This window comes from Theropithecus gelada, chromosome 1 (genome assembly GCF_003255815.1).
Source record: "Theropithecus gelada isolate Dixy chromosome 1, Tgel_1.0, whole genome shotgun sequence".
Classification (NCBI taxonomy): Eukaryota; Metazoa; Chordata; class Mammalia; order Primates; family Cercopithecidae; genus Theropithecus; species Theropithecus gelada.
This window is the reverse complement of record NC_037668.1, coordinates 56,004,153-56,024,686: the sequence shown is the minus strand read 5'-3', so window position 1 is coordinate 56,024,686 and position 20,534 is coordinate 56,004,153. Positions and strand designations below refer to the sequence as shown.

General features: G+C 45.8%; 1 protein-coding gene and 2 non-coding genes across 5 annotated transcripts in view; all 3 read right to left on the bottom strand.

Annotated features, from left to right (window-relative positions):
• The window catches only part of RCC1 (regulator of chromosome condensation 1), a 42,434-nt gene extending 37,690 nt beyond the window's left edge, over positions 1 to 4,744 (bottom strand). For 2 of the 3 annotated variants that reach the window (XM_025388849.1, XM_025388861.1), the window contains exons 1-3: positions 4,603 to 4,744; positions 2,869 to 2,901; positions 2,161 to 2,236 (exon numbers count right to left, since the gene is read on the bottom strand). The gene's annotated coding sequence lies outside the window, so the exon portion shown is untranslated. The remainder of the gene's footprint in view (positions 1 to 2,160; positions 2,237 to 2,868; positions 2,902 to 4,602) is intronic. The other variant, XM_025388855.1, reaches the window with a different exon arrangement.
• Positions 2,304 to 2,507, bottom strand: LOC112615730. Its single transcript, XR_003117452.1, has one exon. It is a non-coding gene; the product is annotated as a small nucleolar RNA SNORA73 family (small nucleolar RNA).
• Positions 3,141 to 3,345, bottom strand: LOC112615725. The gene has a single exon (XR_003117450.1). It is a non-coding gene; the product is annotated as a small nucleolar RNA SNORA73 family (small nucleolar RNA).
• Positions 4,745 to 20,534: the final 15,790 nt, after the last annotated feature.

Here is a 20,534-nt window from a genome sequence, read left to right as displayed (position 1 = left end):
AAAAAAAAAAAAAAAAAAAAAAAGAAATAAGTGATCATGCCACTGCACTCCACCTAGAGAGCCTAAGAAGCTTTTCACAGATATAAACTCCTTTGTCCTTATTACAACTCCACGAGGTAGTTTATCATTCTCATTTTGTGACACGAAATTGAGGCACAGGGGCTAAGTAACTCACCCAGAGCCTCAAACAGCAAGTGGTGGGATCAGGATTCAAATCCGGGCGGTCTGGGACTCCTAAGATGGGCAACCAATACTGTCTGCCTACACAAAGAACAAGGCCAGAGTGCCTGTTTGGAAAGTCTAAAGGGGTATTGCAAGCTGAAACTCAGCAGAGTGGGATCTGAACACCTACTGACAGCTTTGCTTCAGCTGTACCTTGTAGGTCAAGAGAAATTCTCATTTCCTGCCCGGCACTGCAGTTACTGAACTCCACCTGAGAATATGAATTGAAAACATACTAAAGTCACTGGTTCAGAAAAAAACCTTACTCAGGAGAGATCTATGTAGTTAGAGCAGGACACGAACGGGACTGGGCATACACAGATGGATGGGACTGACTATCTGGCTTCTTCCTGAGCAGGGAACTTGATGCCTGTTTCTGCAGAGGTGCCACTTCTGGTTGTGGACTTGGATTAGCCTTTTGGTTCCTGGGTTTCCCCATGGGAATATGCTGTATGAACAGTGTCTGGCACAGGTAAGTGCAAATGCAACTGGTTTAGGAAGATGCCTTGAGACTGTCACCAGGCTGGAGCACAGTGGCGCTCTCAGCCCACTACCACCTCCACCTCCCAGGTTCCAGCATTTCTCCTGCCTCAGCCCCTACAGGCACACACCACCATGTCCGGGTATTTTTGTATTTTTAGTAGAGACAGGGTTTCACCTTGTCGGTCAGGGTATCTAGATGTTGTGATCCACCTGCCTCCGTCTAAGTGCTGGGATTACAGGGGTGAGCCACCAAGCCCGGCTGCATTTAAGATGCCCTCTTCAACACTGCCTCACTCCACTCTGCTTCTAAGAAAAATCAAGCTGTGTATTCCCCCACAATCCTAGCTAGTAACTAGCTTCCATTCTCAGACCAGTCCTGCCCTGAACACCCTGACAAGCAAGCTCTAGTCCACCAAACTCCAATCTCACCCACCTCCTTCAAACCTGTCCCATCAACTTCCAAATGGCTTAATGGCTGTCCCACCTCCCCTATGCCAGCAGATAGAGTTTACCTTCTAGATGATTCCCCATTACTTCCCATCCTTCAGGGTACTGAATATTTATGTTGGCAGCCAGTGTAGGGGGCTTGACAAAGTTCCCATTATGACTCATGTCATGAGGCAAGCAATTCTAGCAATCTTCAGGCTGAGGTGCACCAGGTAGCAAAGGCTCATACAACTCAGCTAGGGATACCACAATCTCCCATTGCTACCATTGATTTTCCTCCACTACATTGCGGGAAGCTAAAGGATTGGTCTAACAACTCATCTTGCACTCAACCCAGACTGATGGTCCTATTGGTCAGGACCTAATAACCATTTTCCCAATAACCTGCCAATATAAAGTGAACCCAAGGGGGACCCACCTGAGACTAGGTTTCAGGGCCTTTAGAACTGAAGCTATCATGCTAGTTTCCTTCAGCAGTACCATTCAGATTCTTGGCTGATGTCACCACAGCCATCTCCACATAAAAATGAACCACAAACATGTACAGCCATATTTATTTTAATACATTAACAAAGCAGATTAAGCAATTTGTTAGGTACATTACAAATACATTAGAAATCACACATAAGCAAAATACTCAAGGACTTTAAAAACACCCACCAACACTGTGTGCCTTCTGGAATCTGGCGTAAGGCCAAGCAGAGTCACTTCTCTGGTTCTTAAGGTATGAATGAGGTGAAAGAAGGTGCATTCCTAACCAAATGCCAAATTCCGAAGTCTTTAATACAAAACAGCAGCAGACTCTTAAAAAGAGGGCCAGGTGTGGCGGCTTACGCCTGCAATCCCAACTACTTGGGAGGCTGAGGTTGCAGCCAAGATTGCGGCACTGCACTCCAGCCTGGGCGACAGAGCAAGACTGTCTCAAAGAGGTATGAAACGCACCCCAATCTTTTGCTAAGTCTGCCAAAGACTGTCCAAACCTCCCTGTTAAAAAAAAAATCGGTTTACCTACTCTCCCTACTATATAAAGGACCCCAAAATTAAACATCAATGCTGAAGTGTTAACTGCAGACTGTCTTCTTTCCTAAAAGAAAAGAAATAACGATTAGACTCCTGAAGATCCTACTTCAACTTAAAATCTAGTACACTGGACATGTTTCCTGCATGGTTTGTCTCCCCAGTCATTGTCCACAGGACTCTGGGAAGCTGTAGGAATATGCAGGCGCAGACATAACGCCCAGCTTCATCTTCAACGTTGTGGAAAGGGACTGTACATCATGGGGCAGAGCCCTAAGCTCCCGTAGGCCACTTGGACAGAGCCTGGGGAGAGTGACCTCCCAGGGTATCCACGTTGGAATGCTCATTAGTGAGGAATTGGAGTAACTGATAAATCCAATATTGCTAATCACCCACAGTATTTTCAAGGGCTAGAATCTTTTTCTCAGCTCAGACTACAGATGTAGACAAAGCCAATTAGGCTTCCTACAGTTCACACTAGGTTAACTTTTACTACATTGCACACTTTTAATCAGCTGATTAAAAAAAGCAATTTTTACATTTGGGTGTATCAAACAAAAGTATTGCTCTGAGAATGATTCAATGCCTCAGAGGTAAATAAATCCTGACCAACTAAAATAAAGGTCTCTTCAATCTGCTTCCATCACAGAAATAATTGACAAAAGAGCTGATAAGCCAAAAACAATTAAATTTACTTACCAAGTAAGAGTTACTTGGAATCCTTAACAAATCCTGCAAAACAAGGTATTAATCTATTAGTACAGCAAAACACTAATCTTTTTCAGTGAGGGGCCTCACGGTATAGCCTGGGGTTGGAGTGCAGTGGCACAATCATAGGTCATTGCAGCCTTGAACTCCTGGGCTCCAGCGATTCTCCTGCCTCCAGCTACCTATCATCATGCCTGGCTACTTTTTAGCCAATTTTTCTTAAACACGTATTAAGACTTCAATCCAGATTCAGTGCTCTAGAAGGTTGTTTCCTGCATGGTTTGTCTCCCCAGTCATTGTCCACAGGACTCTGGGAAGCTGTAGGAATATGCAGGCGCAGACTCAAGGCCCAGCTTTATCTCCAACGTTGTGGAAAGGGATTGTACATCACGGGGCAGAGCCCTATGCTCCCCTACGCCACTTGGACAGAGCCCGGGGAGAGTGACCTCCCGGGTGTATCCACGTTGGACAATCAGTGTAATGCGTAAGTTTACAGAATCCAATAGGAAACAATTTCATCCATTCATGTCACTACAGATCTTAAACAAGAACGCAAACGAGTTTCCACCCTGTCCACAGTGGGGTGTTAAAAAAAAATCGGTTTCTAGACGGGTAACATGTCATATTCAGCTATTCTGATTACTTTTTAATAGGCGGTTAGTACCATGCGGAAGGTATGGCAGAAGCAAAGACAACAATTAGGCCCAGCTATCCTAAATTCAAATCAAACACGCGGACTCGTTAAATTACCCCCAAATCGGACAGGCACGGTGGCTCACGCCTGTAATCCTAAAAAAGTAAAAATAAAAATGACCCAACTCACAAAAGTACGAGAGAATTACGAACAGTATGCTTCGAAACTATGAAAATCTTAGGCCGGGCGTGGAGGACCGCAAGGTAAGGAGTTGGAGACCGGTCAACATGGTTAAATCCCGTCTCTACTAGATATGTAAAAATAAGCCGGGCGTGGTGGTATACGCCTGTAGTCCCAGCTACTCGGGAGGCTGAGGCAGGAGAATTGCTTGAGCCCAGTTAGGGGTCGCGATCAAGAAAAAAAAAAAAATTGAGAAAATTCTTAAAGGCAAGTAAGGATCCGGAATAAAACTGTGCAATTCCATTGAGAACGACAATGTGCATACTGAGAGGCAGTAAGATAAACAATGGTGGTGGCGGTGCACCTTCAGATTCAGAGACTCAGCGGGTCGGGTGGCAGCCCTGCAGGTCCCGAGGTCTCCATGGCCCACTTCTGGCCCAGGCCCTTCTAACGCGTACATTGGTTGGGACGGATGCCGCCTACGACATCCATATATAGTTTTAAATTACATGATTCTCGGCCAGGCGTGGTGGCTCACGCCTGTAATCCTAGCACTTTGGAAGGTCGAGGCCTGTGGATCACCGGAGATCAGGAGTTCAAAACCAGCCTGACCAGTATAGCGAAACCCTGTCTCTACTAAGAGTACAAAAATTGGCCGGGCGTGGTGGCGCGTGCCTGAATCCCAGGTGCTGGGGAGGGTGAGGCACGAGAATCGCTTGAACCCGGCAGGCGGAGATTGCACCGAGCCAAGATCGTGCCACTGCAGCCCAGCCTGCGTGACAAACCGAGACTCCGTCTCAAAAAAATACATACATAAATAAATAAAATACTATATGTTCCTACGGAAGCCCGGCTGCTGATTCACGGTATTAGACCCACAACTCCGACGGCAGGCATCTGATAACACTTACCAAGCAGAAGAAAAGACAACCGCGAATCTTGTCTCCAAAAGGCCGAGTGAACGCAAAGCATCCTTATTTAAACCTTACGAAGTGCCCGGAAGTCATGGAATGTATAGTGCGCGTGCGCAGGAGCATGCGCAGTTAGAGAATCAGAAACTCTTGGAGGCTGCTGGGAATCTACTGCAGATTGAGTCTCACACTTTCCTGGCTCGGAGGCCTCTCGCGGTAGTGGAGCCTTCGCGCGGGACCTTGCTGGGGAATGTACGTTACAGAAATAGGTTTGTAGGTATGTAGCTACAGAGGACGTTTACTTCTGTGCAATCATTGGACCCAGTCTGTAGGATATGCCCGTAGATAAACTGGCCAAAAAATTTTTAGAAGAGCCGAACGCGGTGGCTCACGCCTGTGATTACAGCACTTCTGAAGGCCGTGAGGGGCGGATCGTTTGAGTCCAGAAGTTCGAGACCAGCCTGAGCAGCGTGGCGAAATCCAGTCTTTACAAAAAATACAAAACAGAAGCCGGGCGTGGTGCCGCCAAATTCCAGTCCCGGCTACTCGGGAGGCTGAGGCATGAGAATCGTTTGAACCTGGGAGGCCGTGGTTGCAGTGAACCGAGATCGCGCCAGGGCTTTCCATCCTGGTCGACAGAGCGAAACTCTGTCTCCAAATAAATAAATAAGTAAAACGTTGGAATAATAAGAATGCAGAATTGAAAAACATACAGAGAAATACGGAGTATCAAAAGGAATTGAATCTACCCTCTGACCTGTGAAAGAAATAATTTGATAAATGTGAGGGTAAATAGGATGAAAGTGCCCCTAGACGAATCAGATAAAAATAAAAAACACCAGGCCTGGCGCAGATAAAAATAAATAAAACTAAAAAATAAACTCCTTTGCACAACAGTGTGAAGGAATGTGCTTAAAAGCACTGCTCTATACTTTTTTTTTTTTTGAGATGGAGTTTTGCTCTGTCACCCAGGCTGGAGTGCAGTGGGGCCATCTCGGCTCACTGCAACCTCCGCCTTCTGGGTTCAAGCGATTCTCCTGACTCAGCCTCCTGAGTAGCTGGGAGTACAGGTGCCTGCCACCGTGCTAGGTTAATTTTTGTATTTTTAGCAGAGACGGGGTTTCACCATGTTGGCCAGGCTGCTCTCAAACTCCTGACCTGAAGTGATGCGCCTCGGCCTCCCAAAGTGCTGGGGTTACCGGCTTGAGCCACCGCGCCTGGCCCCCTATACATTTTAAACTAGTTAAAATGGCAATTTGTACGTATATTTTACCACACAGACAAATGAAGGGGTGGCCTGCCCCTCCACACCTCTGGGTGTTTCTCGTTAGGTGGAACGAGAGACTTGAGAAAAGAAATAAGACACAGAGACAAAGTATAGAGAAAGAAAAGCGGGGGCCCAGGGGACCGGCGCTCAGCTTACAGAGGACCCATGCCGGCACCGGCCTCTGAGTTCCCTTAGTATTTATAGATAATTATCTTTACCATCTTAAAGATAAGGGAGTGGCAGGACAATAGGATCGTTTTTAGGGAGGAAATTAGCAGTAAGACATAAGAACAAGGATCTCTGTAACATGAATAAGTTTCAAGGAAAATCCTGTGCCTTGAGATAAACCTTTTAGCAACATTTTTTCATCCTATCACATGGGAATAAACCTTGGACAATACCTAGCTTTTCTAGGAACAAAGACACACCCTGCACGCCCAAAATCCATTTAACCTTGAGTTACCACAGCACATGTCTCTTGCAAGGACAAGGTTGGGGGTAGGGTCACAGATTAACAGCATCTCAAATACAGAACAAAATGGAGTCTCTTATGTCTACTTCTTTCTATATAGACACAGTAACAGGCTGATCTCTTTCTTTTCCCCACAGACAAAACCCCCCCAATATGAAGTAGGCAAGTAAAGAATGCTTAGGATATATATACATGTGAAATGTTGCAAATATGATGGAATTTTTAGTATGGTGTAAGGTGAAAAAACGTTGGCTAGACGGACAGAGCTATTATAGCTGGGCTATCTTGAGTAGTAACATTTATGGTGTTCCTCCTACACATTAGATTTTGTTCTGAATGCTTTATTACGCAAATTACTTACTATCACAGCAATTCTAAGACATTGGTATAATTATCCAGATTTTAAGATGTGAAGCAGGCCCAGAGCAGTGGTTCTTAAAGTGTGATCAGCAGACCACAGGGTTCCTGAGACCTTTTGGGAGGTTCATAAGGTCAGAACTATTTGATAATAATACTCAGACTTTATTTACCTTTTTTGCTTAGTTGATAAAAAATGATGTAAAAAACAGTGGTGGCAGGCATGGTGGCATGGGCCTGCAATCCTAGCTATTCAGGAGGGTGAGGTGGGAGGATTGCTTGAGCTCCAGATTTCAACAGCTTGGGCAACATAGTGAGGCCCCATTTTAAAAATAAACGAATTAACTAATTAGTTTTAAAAAACAACAGTGGGTAAAACTGCTTGTGCCCTAGCACAATTCAAGGGCCTGTCACCAATGTGTACTGGTAGGTATCATCACAAAATCTCAAAATCAATTAACAAAAATCACGATATCAGTGAAAAAGTTAAGATTTTTTTTTTTTTTTTTTGAGACGGAGTCTCGCTCTGTCGCCCAGGCTGGAGTGCAGTGGCGCCATCTTGGCTCATTGCAAGCTCTGCCTTCCGGGTTCACACCATTCTCCTGCCTCAGCCTACCAAGTAGCTGGGACTACAGGCGCCCGCCACCAAGCCCGGCTAATTTTTTTTGTATTTTTAGTAGAGACGGGGTTTCACCATGTTAGCCAGGATGGTCTCCATCTCCTGACCTTGTGATCCGCCTGCCTCAGCCTGCCAAAGTGCTGGGATTACAGGAGTGAGCCACCGCACCCGGCTAAGAATATTATTGATTGGGAAATACAAATCATTAGTTTTACTAACTGTCAACATTTAAATATCTGCCTCTTTAATAGTCTGCATGATAAAGTGAGAAGCACACATAGAACACTGCATACAGTACGGGGGATTTCTCTAGGAACTAATGTGAGTTATAAGCTGAAAGAGCCACATTTTTCACGGAATAACATTTAACTTGAAAGAATGGCTGACATCTTTTCCAACTACATATCCATGTGAGACTGAAACCAAAGTCTTTTTATTAATTTTTTTTTTTTTTTTTGAGACGGAGTTTTGCTCTTGTTGCCCAGGCTGGAGTGCAATGGTGTGATCTCGGCTCACCACAACCTCCGCCTCTCGGGTTCAAGTGATTCTCCTGCCTCAGCCTCCCGAGTAGCTGGGATTACAGGCACCTGCCACCATGCCCGGCTAATTTTGTATATTCAGTAAAGATGGGGTTTCTCCATGTTGGTCAGGCTGGTCTCAAACTCCCAAACTCAGGTGATCTACCCCTCTTGGCCTCCCAAAGTGCTGGGATTACAGGCGTGAGCCACCGCGCCCAGCCTATTACAATTTTTTTTAGAGACAAGGTCTCATTTTGTCACCCAGGTTAGACTGCACTGCAGCAATTATAGTACACTGCACCCTTAAAGCCCTGGTCTCAAGCAGTCCTCCTGTTTCAGTCTCCCAAGGAGCTGGGACTACTGGTGTGAGCCACTGCACCTGGCTTAAACCAAAGTCATATATTCTAACTATATACTCAAACAAAACAACACATAATAACAGATTGAATGTAGGTGCAGATATGAGAATTGAACTGGATTCTATTAAACCAAACATTCAAGAGATTTGTAAAAAATGTAAAACAGTACCACTGTTCTCACTAATTATTTTTGGAAAACTTTTTTTTTCCATAAAGATACATTTCTGGTGGGCGTGGTGGCTCATGCCTGTAATCGAAACCAGCCTGGCCAACATGGTGACCCTCTGTCTCTACTAAAAGTACAAAAATTAGCTGGGCATGATGGGGCACGGCTTTAATCCCAGCTACTCGGGAGGCTGAGGCAGGAGAATTGCTTGAACCTGGGAGGCGGAGGTTGCAGTGAGCCAAGATCGCACCATTGCACTCCAGTTCTGGGCAACAGAGCAAGACTCCGTCTTGGAAGAAAAAAAAAATTTATATATTAATTCAAGTTCCTAGAGAAATTGGTTAAAAAAATTTAAAATATATTATTAATGTAAACATGTAGTGGGATTATTATTATTGTTTTTTGAGATGGAGTTTCCATGTTGTTGCCCAGGCTAGAATGCAGTGGTGCGATCTCGGCTTACTACAACCTCCACCTCCTGGGTTCAAGCGATTCTCCTGCCTTAGCCTCCTGAGTAGCTGGGATTACAGGCATGCACCACCATGCCTGGCTAATTTTGTATTTTTAGTAGAGATGGGGTTTCTCCATGTTGGTAAGGCTGGTCTCAAACTTCCGACCTCAAGTGATCCGCCCGCCTCTGCCTCTCAAAGTGGTGGGATTACAGGCCTGAGCCACTGCGCCCAGCTATTATTATTATTTTTGAGATGGAGTCTAGCTTTGTCGCCCAGGCTGGAGTGCAGTGGTGCAATCTCAGTTTATGCAACCTCTGCTTCCCGGGTTCAAGTGATTCTCCTGTCTCAGCCTCCCAAGTAGCTGGGATTACAGGTGCCCACCACTACAACTGGCTAATTTTTGTGTGTTTTGTTTTTTTTTTTTTTTTATGAGACGGAGTTTCGCTCTGTCGCCCGGGCTGGAGTGCAGTGGCCGGATCTCAGCTCACTGCAAGCTTTGCCTCCCGGGTTTACGCCATTCTCCTGCCTCAGCCTCCCGAGCAGCCGGGATACAGGCGCCGGCCACCTCGCCCGGCTAGTTTTTTTTTTTGTTTTTTTTTTTTTTGNGGAAACTACAGTCCCTGAGGTTTTGCCTATGGGAAAGTATCTTTTTAACCTTTACATTTGGTTGTGTAAAATTCTTGAGCCATACTTTCTTTTTTTTGTTTTTTTTTTTTTTTGAGACGGAGTCTCGGTCTGTCGCCCAGGCTGGAGTGCAGTGGCCGGATCTCAGCTCACTGCAAGCTCCGCCTCTCGGGTTTACGCCATTCTCCTGCCTCAGCCTCCCGAGTAGCTGGGACTACAGGCTCGAGCCACCGCGCCCGGCCAGTTTTTTGTATTTTTTAGTAGAGACGGGGTTTCACCGTGTTAGCCAGGATGGTCTCGATCTGCTGACCTTGTGATCCGCCCGTCTCTGCCTCCCAAAGTGCTGGGATTACAGGCTTGAGCCACCGCGCCCGGCACAATTTTTGTGTTTTTAGTAGAGACGGGGTTTCACCATGTTGGCCAGGCTGATCTCGAACTCTGGAGCTCAAGCAATGTGCCCGCCTTGGCCTCCTAAAGTGCTGGAATTACAGGCGTGGGCTACCGCACACGGTTAGATTGTTGTTTTATTTTATTTATTTTTATTTATTTTTTTGAGACGGAGTTTCGCTCTTGTTGCCCAGGCTGGCGTGCAATGGCATGATCTCGGCTCACTGCAACCTCCACCTCTCAGGTTCAAGCTATTCTCCTGCCTCAGCCCCCAAGTAGCTGGGATTACAGGTGCCCACCACCATGCCGGACAAATTTTTTTTTTTTTTTTTTTTTTTTGAGTTGGAGTCTCACTCTGTCGCTTAGGCTGGAGTGCAGTGGTGAGATCTCAGCTCACTATAAACTCCGCTTCCTGAGTTAATGCGATTCTCCTGCCTCCGCCTACCGAGTAGCTGGGATTACAGGCACGTGCCACCACGTCCGGCTAATTTTTGTATTTTTAGTAGAGACGGGGTTTCACCATGTTGGCCAGTCTGGTCTGGAACTCTGGAACTCCTGTCCTCAAGTGATCCACCTGCCTTGGCCTCCCAAAGTGCTGGGATTACAGATGTGAGCCACGCGCCCGCCCAAGAAGCAGTAGTTTTAGAGGAAAGAAGACTAATAATTCTACTTCTTTGGCCACATTATCAGAATTCAATTTTAATCATTTATTCAACATTTACTTAATGAATATTACTTATTACTTGCTATGTGCAGTGTTAGACACTGGAGATTCTGAAATGAAACACTGTTTCTGTCCTTGCAAACTCACAGTGGGAGAAATACACATGACAGGAAATTATACCAGTACTTGATGAAAACCGACATGGATAAAGTATTCTGAAACAAAGGACATAGACACTGAATAATTTGTTAAAGGCAGAGAAAGTTTCACTGGGGAGCTAAAATTTATGGGATTCGAATGGGTGTGGTGGCTCACGCCTATACTCCCAGCACTTTGGGAGGTCGAGGTGGGTGGATCACGTGAGGCCAAGACTCATGACCAGCCTGGCCAACATGGTGAAACCCCGTCTCTACTACAAATAACAAAATAGCCAGGTGTGGTAGTACGCACCTGTAATCCCAGCTACTCGGGAGGTTGAGGCAGGAGAATCGCATTAACCCAGGAAGCGGAGTTTATAGTGAGCTGAGATCTCACCACTGCACTCCTGCCTGGGCGACAGAGCAATATTCTATCTCAAAACAAACAAACAAACAAAAACAAAATACATAAATAAATAAAATAGATAAAACTTATGGGATTAGTAAAGGGGTGGAGTGTGGATGATGACAGTATTTCATGCTGAGGAACTAGCAGGTGCAAAGGAAGGCCTGTGGTCTCCTGGGAAGAGTAAGAGGTCAGCTCAGTGAGGAATGTAAAGGTAGAACTGTTGGACTTTCCATGAGTTTGGGAAATAGGCAAGAGATGAATTACAAAATATCTTGTAGCCCAAGCCAAGGAGTTTAAAATTTATCCTGGAGGCCCAGCGCGGTGCCTCACACCTGTCATCCCAGCACTTTGGGAGGCCAAGGCAGGCGAATCACCTGAGGTCAGGAGTTTGAGACCAGCCTGACCAACATGGTGAAACCCTGTCTCTACTAAAATTACAAAAATTAGCTGGGTGTGGTGGTGGGCACCCATAATCCCAGGTACTCGAGAGGCTGAGGCAAGAGAATTGTTTGAACTGGGCGGCAGATGTTGCAGTGAGCCGAGACTGTACCACTGCACTCCAGCCTGGGTGATGAGCAAAATTCTGTCACACACACCAAAAAAAGAAAAAAAGAAAGAAAGAAAAAAAAAGGCTGGGCACGGTGGCTCATGCCTGTAATCCCTGCACTTTCAGAGGCCCAGGCGGGCAGATCACAAGGTCAGGACTTTGAGACCAGCCTGGCCAATGTGGTGAAACCTCGTCTCTATTAAAAATATAAAAAAATTAGCCGGGTGTGACTGGGTGTGGTGGCTCATGCCTGTAATCCCAGAACTTTGGGAGGCCGAGGCAGGCAGATCACGAGGTCAAGAGTTCGAGACCAGCCTGGCCAATATTGTGAAATCCTGTCTCTACTAAAAAAATACAAAAATTAGCTGGGCGTGGTGGCGCAAGCCTGTAGTCCCAGCTACTCGGGAGGCTGAGGCAGGAGAATTGCTTGAACCCGGGAGGCGGAGGTTGCAGTGAGCCGAGATTGCGCCACTGCACTCTAGCCTGGGAGACAGAGTGAGATTTCGTCTCAAAAAAAAAAAAAAAAACAGCCAGGTGTGGTGGTGTGAGCCTGCAGTCCCAGCTACTTGGGAGTCTTAGGCAGAAGTGTTGCCTGAACCTGGGAGGCGGAGGTTGCAGTGAGCCAAGATGGCACCACTGCACTCTAGCCTGGGTGACACAGTGAGACTCCATCTCAAAATAAACAAAACTAACCAACTAACTAAATAAATAAAGTTCATCCTGCAGGTAACTGGGGGGCCAATAAATTTCGAAGTAAAAGTTTGCTCTGACCAGGTTTGCATTTTATTTTATTTTATTTATTTATTTTTATTTTTGAGACAGAGTCTCACTTTGTCACCCAAGCTGGAATGCAGTGCCGCAATCTCAGCTCACTGCAACCTCTGCCTTCCAGGTTTAAATGATTCTTGTGCCTCAGCCTCACAAGTAGCTGGGACTATAGGCGCTTGGCACCATGACCAGGGTTTCACCATGTTTGCCAGGCTGGTCTCGAACTCCTGACCTCAAGTGATCCACCCGCCTCAGCCTCCCAAAGTGCTAGGATTACAGGCATGAGCCACCGTGCCTGGCCTGCATTTTATTTTTTTTTTAAATTTTTAAATATTTATTTAATTTTTTATTTTTTGACACTGAGTTTTGCTCTTTTTGTCCAGGCTGGAGTGCTATGGTGCAGTCTCGGCTCACTGCAACCTCTGCCTCCCGGTTCAAGTGTTTCTCCTGCTTCAGCCTCCCAAGTAGCTGGGATTACAGGCACCAGCCACCATGCGTACCTAATTTTTGTATTTTTATTAGAGACAGGATTTCACCATGTTGGCCAGGCTGGTCTTGAGCTCCTGATCTTAAGTGATCCACCCGCCTCGGCCTACCAAAGTGCTGGGATTACACCCAGCCCATGTTTGTATTTTAGAGAGGTAACTCTAGTGGCAAAATAGGAGGATAGATGGGAGAGACTGGTGGGGAGGATGTCATAAAGTCCCATTAAATTATGTTGCCTTTGAACTCAGATGGTAAACAAGGTGAGAAGAGATATAAGAATCAAGATATTTCTGGCCAGCCGTGGTGTCTCACACCTGTAATCTCAGCATTTTGCGGGGCTGAGGAGGGAGAATCGCTTGAGGCCAAGGAGTTCAGGATCAGCCTGGGCAACATGGAGAGAGACCCCATCTCTACAACTTTTTTTTTTTTTTTTTTGAGATGGAATCTGCTCTGTCAGCCAGGCTAGAGTGCAGTGGCGCCATCTCAGCTCACTGCATTCTCTGCCTCCTGGGTTCAAGCAATTCTTCTACCTCAGCCTCCCGAGTAGCTGGGACTGCAGGTGAGTGTCACCATGCCTCGCTAATTTTTGTATTTTCAGTAGAGACGGGGTTTTACCATATTGGCCAGACTGGTCTCGAACTCCTGACCACGTGATCCGCCCACCTTGACCTTCCAAAGTGCTGGGATTACAGGCATGAGCCACCGCAGCCGGCCTACAAAAAATTTTTTAAAAAGTTAGCTGAGTGTGGTGGCGCATGCCTGTAATCCCAGCTACTTATGAGGTGTGAGGATCACCTGAGCCAAGGAGATTGAGGCTGCAGTGAGTTGTGATCATGCCACTGCACTCCAGCCTGGGCAACAGAGCAGTAACCTATCTCAAAAAAAAAAAAAAAAAAAAAAAGACATTTCTGACGTAGGGTTAGGAGACTGAACATACTATGGTCTCTAGCCTTGATAAGTGGAAACACGGGCAGTGGGGGAGGAGTAACGTCCACATTGGAGTATATATGAGTTACCTGAGTAACATCTGGTTGTATATAAGTCCAAAGAGCAATTAGATATATGGGGTTGGGGTTCCTGTAAGAAATGTGAGTTGGTGATAAAAGATGTAGAAGTTGTCAGAATTAGGGTGGTGGCTAAAGTCATCTTGGAAGAATGAGGAGAGTGATGGGAGGACATGAAACCCAGCATTTATTTTATTTTGAGATAAGATATCGCTCTGTTGTTGAGGTTGGAATGCAGTGGCATGATCAGGACTCACTGCAGCCTGGGCCACCTGGGCTGAAATGATTCTCTCACCTCAGCCTCTTCTGAGTAACTGGAACTAGAGGTATACACCACTGTGCTCGGCTAGTTTTTTAAATTTTTGATAGAGATGGAGTCTCACTATACTGCCCAGGCTGGTCTTGAACTCCTGGCCTCAAGCAATCTGCCAATCTTGTCCTCCGAAAGTGCTAGGATCACAGGCATGAGCCACCACACCCGGTAAAACACAGCATTTATTTATTTTATTTATTTATTTTTGGATGGAGTCTCACTGTCACCCAGGCTGGAGTGCAGTGTTGTGATCTTGGCTCACTGCAACCTCCACCTCCCGGGTTCAAGCAATTCTCATGCCTCAGCCTCCCTAGTAGCTGGCACTACAAGCACATTGCCACCATGCCTAGCTAATTTTTTTGTAGTTTTAGTAGAGATGGGGTTTCACCATGTTGGCCAGGTTGGTCTCAAACTCCTGACTTCAGGTGAACCACCTGCCTCGGCCTCCCAAAGTGCTGGGATTACAGGCGTGAGCCACCACACCTGGCCGAAAACCCAGCATTTAAATGGTGTTCAAGGAAGAAGCCAGCAGCACAAAGAAAGGTCAGGCAGGGAAGGAGAACCAGAAGACAGTGGTGCCTCAGAAGCCAAGGAAGAAGAGTTTTGAGGACTAGGACATTGCCCAAAGCACCAAATGTTGCAAAGCAGCCAAGTGCAATAACTGAAGGCCTTTGGAAGTGGCAGTTAACTGAAAAATCCCTGGTTACCACAGGAAAGCCATATTGGTTTGGATTTCATTTAAATTTTAATGAGCTGAGTGAATATGGCCTTAGATAGGGAAAACAACGTGCACAGACCAGAGGTTATGAAGCAAGGCCAAGAAGCCTGTTCAGTTTATATCTCCATCACTAGTTCTTCCTCTGTCAGTCATTTAGCTCAGCTGCCTGGCCTGGGAACTTGGGTTGTTTAACATTGGAATAGATTTTGTGAAGGGAGTATAGGAAAAGCAGGAAAGAGGGTAATAGATTGAAGAGAAATTGGGGTCACAGGAAGATTGTGTCTTTGTTGTGGGGGAGGGTAGGAAGGAGGTAAGCACTAAATAATTTATTTAATGCTCCCCCTCCCACAATCCTCACTGAGGACTGTGTGTTCTCAGTGCCAGATGAAGGAACATTATAGCTATTTGTTCCTGTCAGATGACGTCTATGTTCTACACAGGAGGCAAAATTCTTTCAGGAAGAAATTAACAATATCCACACAAAACGACAGATGGAGCAAGAGGTCTGGGTTGCTGGTCATTCCTGGTTTTCCCTTCATGCCTCCTAGGGCTGAAATGGAATAGAACGTTGAAACAGTGGTGCTGGCTGTGTTTTGGCTTCAGGGCTAGGATTTTCTTTGTTGCACATTGTCATCTGTTTATGCTTACTATTTCATTCTCTGCCTATTCAGTATCCATTGGACTTGCCCCTCCTCTTTTTTCAAGAGATAGGGTCTATGTTGCCCAGGCTGGTATTGAACTCCTGGGCTCAAGTGATCCTTCCACCTCAACTTTCCAAGCTGCTGGGACTACAAGTGTGCACCACTGCACCAGGCTGGACCTGCCTTTTCTTGGGGGATAGTTATAGAAATCCACAGAGACCCAAAATTCATTCATCATTTTGGCAAACACTGGGCAATCTTCATCTTCAAAACAGCTTTCTTGAGACAATTTAACTCAAAAGGGCAATAGCAATTTGAGGCTTCTTTAGAGGGCTAGTAGAAGGACAATCCGGGAGCAGGTGGATACAAGGAGTTCTGACTCATGGTTTAACTCTTGGTAAACGGTAGTGCACTAAACATGGCCAGTCTCTTAAGGGACAAGTAGAAGTGAGTCATTGCTGAGGCCACCTGGACTGAAACTGGGCTGCTTGCTGGAAAAGATAACATGAAGTACTAAGTGTCCTGGGTCCAGTGTGGTGGCTGATGCCTGTAGTCCCAGCACTTTGGGAGCCTGAGGCGGATGGATCACCTGAGGTCAGGAGTTCGAGACCAGCCTGGCCAACACGGTGAAACCCCATCTCTACTAAAAATATAAAAAATTAGCCGGGGGTGGTGGCAGATGCCTGTATTCCCAGCTACTCGGGAGGCTGAGGTAGGAGAATCGCTTGAATCCGGGAGGCAGAGGTTGTAGTGAGCCAAGATCATGCCACCACACTCCAGCCTGGGTGACAGAGCAAGACTCCGTCCTGACGAAAAAAAAAAAAAGAAAAAGTACTAAGTGTCCTTTTGTGATGTCATCTTGGGGGGTCGTTATATGTGGTTAATATAAATTCTTTTTTTTTTTTTTTGAGACGGAGTTTTGTTCTTTTTGCCCAGGCTGGAATGCAATGGTTCTCGGTGCACTGCAACCTCCGCCTCCCAGGTTCAAGCGATTCTCCTGCCTTAGCCTCCCGAGTAACTGGGATTACAGGCATGTGCCACCACGCCCGGCTAATTTTGTATTTTTAGTAGAGATGGGGTTTCTGCCTGTTGGTCAGGCTGGTCTCAAACTCCCAACCTCAGGTGATCCTCTTGGCCTCCCAAAGTGCTGGGATTACAGGTATGAGCCACCGCACCCGGCCTAGAGTAAATTTTCATAGGGGCAGTTGATTGGCATGCAAGTGTTTGTCCTTGAATATATTAGAAGATTACATAATTTGTTTTGAACTTGGGGAAGCAATTTAATCTCAGTTTCCTAATTGGTGAAATGAGTATACTATCACTTACCAAACAGGCTGCAGTGGGCTAAATAGGATCAAGTGTCTGGTACATACGGGGTTCATAGTCGGCTCTAGTCTGTAGCCTATTCTTTCTCCGTATTTGTGCACTGACAGAAATAAACATGAATGACCCTCACCTCTGGCTACATTTAATGTCCTCACTACTATTTTTCTCTTCCTCATCCATTTCTCATTTTGGGACATTAGAAATAACTTACCTTTTTTTTTTTGAGGCAGAGTCTTGCTCTGTCACCCAGGCAGGAGTGCAGTGGTGCGACCTCAGCTCAATGCAAACTCCACCTCCCGGGTTCATGCCATTCTGCTGCCTCAGGCTCCCGAGTAGCTGGGACTACAGGTACCTACCACCACGCCCAGTTTTTTTGTATTTTTAGTAGAGATGGCGTTTCACTGTGTTAGCCAGGATGGTCTCGATCTCCTGACCTTGTGATCCGCCCGCCTCGGCCTCCCAAAATGCTGGGATTACAGGTGTGAGCCACCATGCCTGGCCTACATATCATTTTTAAGCTGGGTTTAATCTTTTGTGATAGAGTGTAATGTAAAAGAAAATACCTCACACCAGAATAGTATAGTTGGTATTTAAAAATTCTAAAATATTTAATAATTAATATTGATGGGAAAAATGATATACAATGCAATTATTTATTTTACAAGGAGATTCTATACATCAGGGAGGCATCTTGAAGTACAATACACCAGGCTTTCATTTCTTTACATTATGATTCTGAGTTTCCATATAAGTTGGTAAGGAAAGGGAACATAAAATCCATTTTTATATACATAAAAACAAAATAAACACCCAGAGACTTGACCCCCAAAATGTCTTGTTTCACTTGAAAAGAACATGAATGAGATGAAAGATGAACCAGATTACTTGGTGACGCATAGAAGGCGAACAAGTAGCTCAGGAAATCAAATCCTGTTTCAAGCTTGGCACGTTAAAGGTAAGAAAGGTAGTGAGAGAAGGGTTCAAAAATATCATCTCAAGCCACAAAAAATGCTGGCAGAAAACAGTCTCTAAACCAGTAAGATAGAATGGTTAGAAGAAGTTAAGTTAGAGTTATTGTGTGGCTACCTTATATCCAGACCTCTAATAGACTGAGTGGAATTGTCACTTCTTTTCCCTCAGTTATCCCAAGTGTTAGTAAACTTCAAGGAGGCTGGGCACGATGACTCACACTTTCAACCTCAGAACTTTGGGAGGCCACAATGGGCAGAGTCCTTGAGCCCAGGTGTTCAAGATCAGCCTGGGCAACATTGCAAAACCTCATCTCTAAAACAACACAAAAATGAGCTGGCTGTGGTGGCACGTGCCTGTAGTCCCAGCTACTTAGAATGAAGTGGGAGGATCACTTGAGCCTGGGAGGCAGAGGTTGCTCTGAGCCAAGATTGTGCCACTGCACTCCAGCATGGGTGACAGAGTGAGACCCTATCTCCAAAAACAAAACAAATCAAAACCAAACAAAATGCTTCAAGGAAGGCTGGGCACGGTGGCTCATGCCTGTAATCCCAGCACTTTGGGAGGCCGGGTGGATCACCTGAGGTCGGGAGTTTGAGACCAGGCTGACTAACATGGAAAAACCCCATCTCTACTAAAAATACAAAATTAGCCGGGCGTGGTGGTACATGCCTGTAATCCCAGCTGTTCGAGAGGCTGAGGCAGGAGAATCGCTTGAACCTGGGAGGCAGAGGATGTGGTGAGCCAAGATCGCACCATTGCACTTCAGCCTGGGCAATGACAGCAAAACTCCATCTCAAAAAAAAAAAAACCCAACAACAACAATAACAATAGAACTTCAAGGAGATATGGATCCAGCATTCTTTCTTTCTTTCTTTTGTTTTTTTGAGATGGAGTCTTGCTCTGTTGACTAGGCTGAAGTGCAGTTGTGTGATCTTGGCTCACTGCAACCTCCACCTCCTGGGTTCAAGTGACTCTCCTGCCTCAGCGTCCTGAGTAGTTGGGATTACAGGTGCCTGCCACCACACCTGGCTAATTTTTGTATTTTTGGTAGAGATGGGGTTTTACCATGTTGGCCAGGCTGGTCTCAAAACTCCTGACCTCGTGATCTTCCCGCCTTGGCCTCCCAAAGTGCTGAAATTACAAACGAGAGCCACCATGCCTGGCCTAGGTTTTGTTTTGAACTGATATTCTGATTCTTCAGCAAGTCTTATGTGGATATGAAAGGATGAAAATGTACTGAAAGATTATATACAGGACAAATAACAGGGACCCACAGAATAAATCAGAAGAAATCTGTGAAATAGCCACAACTTCTTGAACATTAAAGTGAAGGGAAAAAAGCCACATTCATCAGATTAAACAGAAACTATTAATTTTTTTTCTTCCATTTATAGTGTGGATAGGAATTGAAGCAAAACAGTGAGACCATATGGTTTTCAATACAAATTCAAAGAAAGCAACAAAACCTTCTGTTTTAGGAAATCGTATTAATATCTATTACAAATGCAGAAAGTAGGGGGGCTGAGTCAATGCCCCAGCACCAACCATACTGGCTATAGTGTGGAAGAGGGGCGGGTGAGGTGGAAGCTGCCAGAGTGAGTCAGCAGGAGGATCAGCACTGGAGTGAAGAGGAAGCACGCAGCAGGAGAGGGCAAAGAGCACTGAGAACAAGAGGGGAGCAGTGGGCCATGATCGTGCCCTCTGCTTCTCCAGAGACCCTTTCCTATGCAGCAACCCACATCCAGCCAGACCTTACTGTGATTCTGGCTGGAAGTGTGGGGACCGACAGCTCATAAATGCTCCCACAGAGTTGATACAACTCTGCTTTAAGGAGGAGAATACATTTATTGGTCGAAGTGATTTAGAGAATATCATTTGGTAAATAAAACTACAATAGCCTATAAAATGTAACCCACAACTCAGTTTTCTGCCACGTTAGCATTAATATTAAGGCTTTTTTTTTTTTTTTTTTTTTGAGACGGAGTCTCACTCTGTCACCCAGGCTGGAGTGCAGTGGCGCTTGGCTCACTGCAACCTCCGCCTCCCAGGTTCAAGCAATTCTCCTGCCTCAGCCTCCCCAGTGGCTGGGACTACAGGCACAAGCCACCATGCCCGGCTAATTTTTGTGTTTTTTAGTAGAGACAGGGTTTTTGCCGTGTTGGCAGGCTGGTCTTGAACTCCTGAACTCAGGTGATCCACCTGCCTCAGTCTCCCAAAGTGTTGGGATTACAGGTGCGAGTCACTGAACCTGGCTAAGGCTTTTTTTTTTTTTTTTGCAAGGAAGGAATAAAAGGATTTATTGAAAATGAAAGTACACTCTACAGTGTGGGAGTGGGCCTGAGCACGGGGGCTCAAAAGGCCTTTCTTGTTTTTGTATATAGAAAATATACGTGCTTTCTCATCTAAACAACTTTTTTTTTTTTTTTTTTTGAGACGGAGTCTCGCTGTGCTCCCAGGCTGGAGTGCAGTGGCGCGATCTCGGCTCACTGCAAGCTCCGCCCCCCGGGTTCAGGCCATTCTCCCGCCTCAGCCTCCCAAGTAGCTGGGACTACAGGCGCCCGCTACCGCGCCCGGCTAGTTTTTTGTATTTTTAGTAGAGACGGGGTTTCACCGTGTTAGCCAGGATAGTCTCGATCTCCTGACCTTGTGATCCACCCGCCTCGGCCTCCCAAAGTGCTGGGATTACAGGCTTGAGCCACCGCGCCCGGCCAACAACTTTTTTTTTA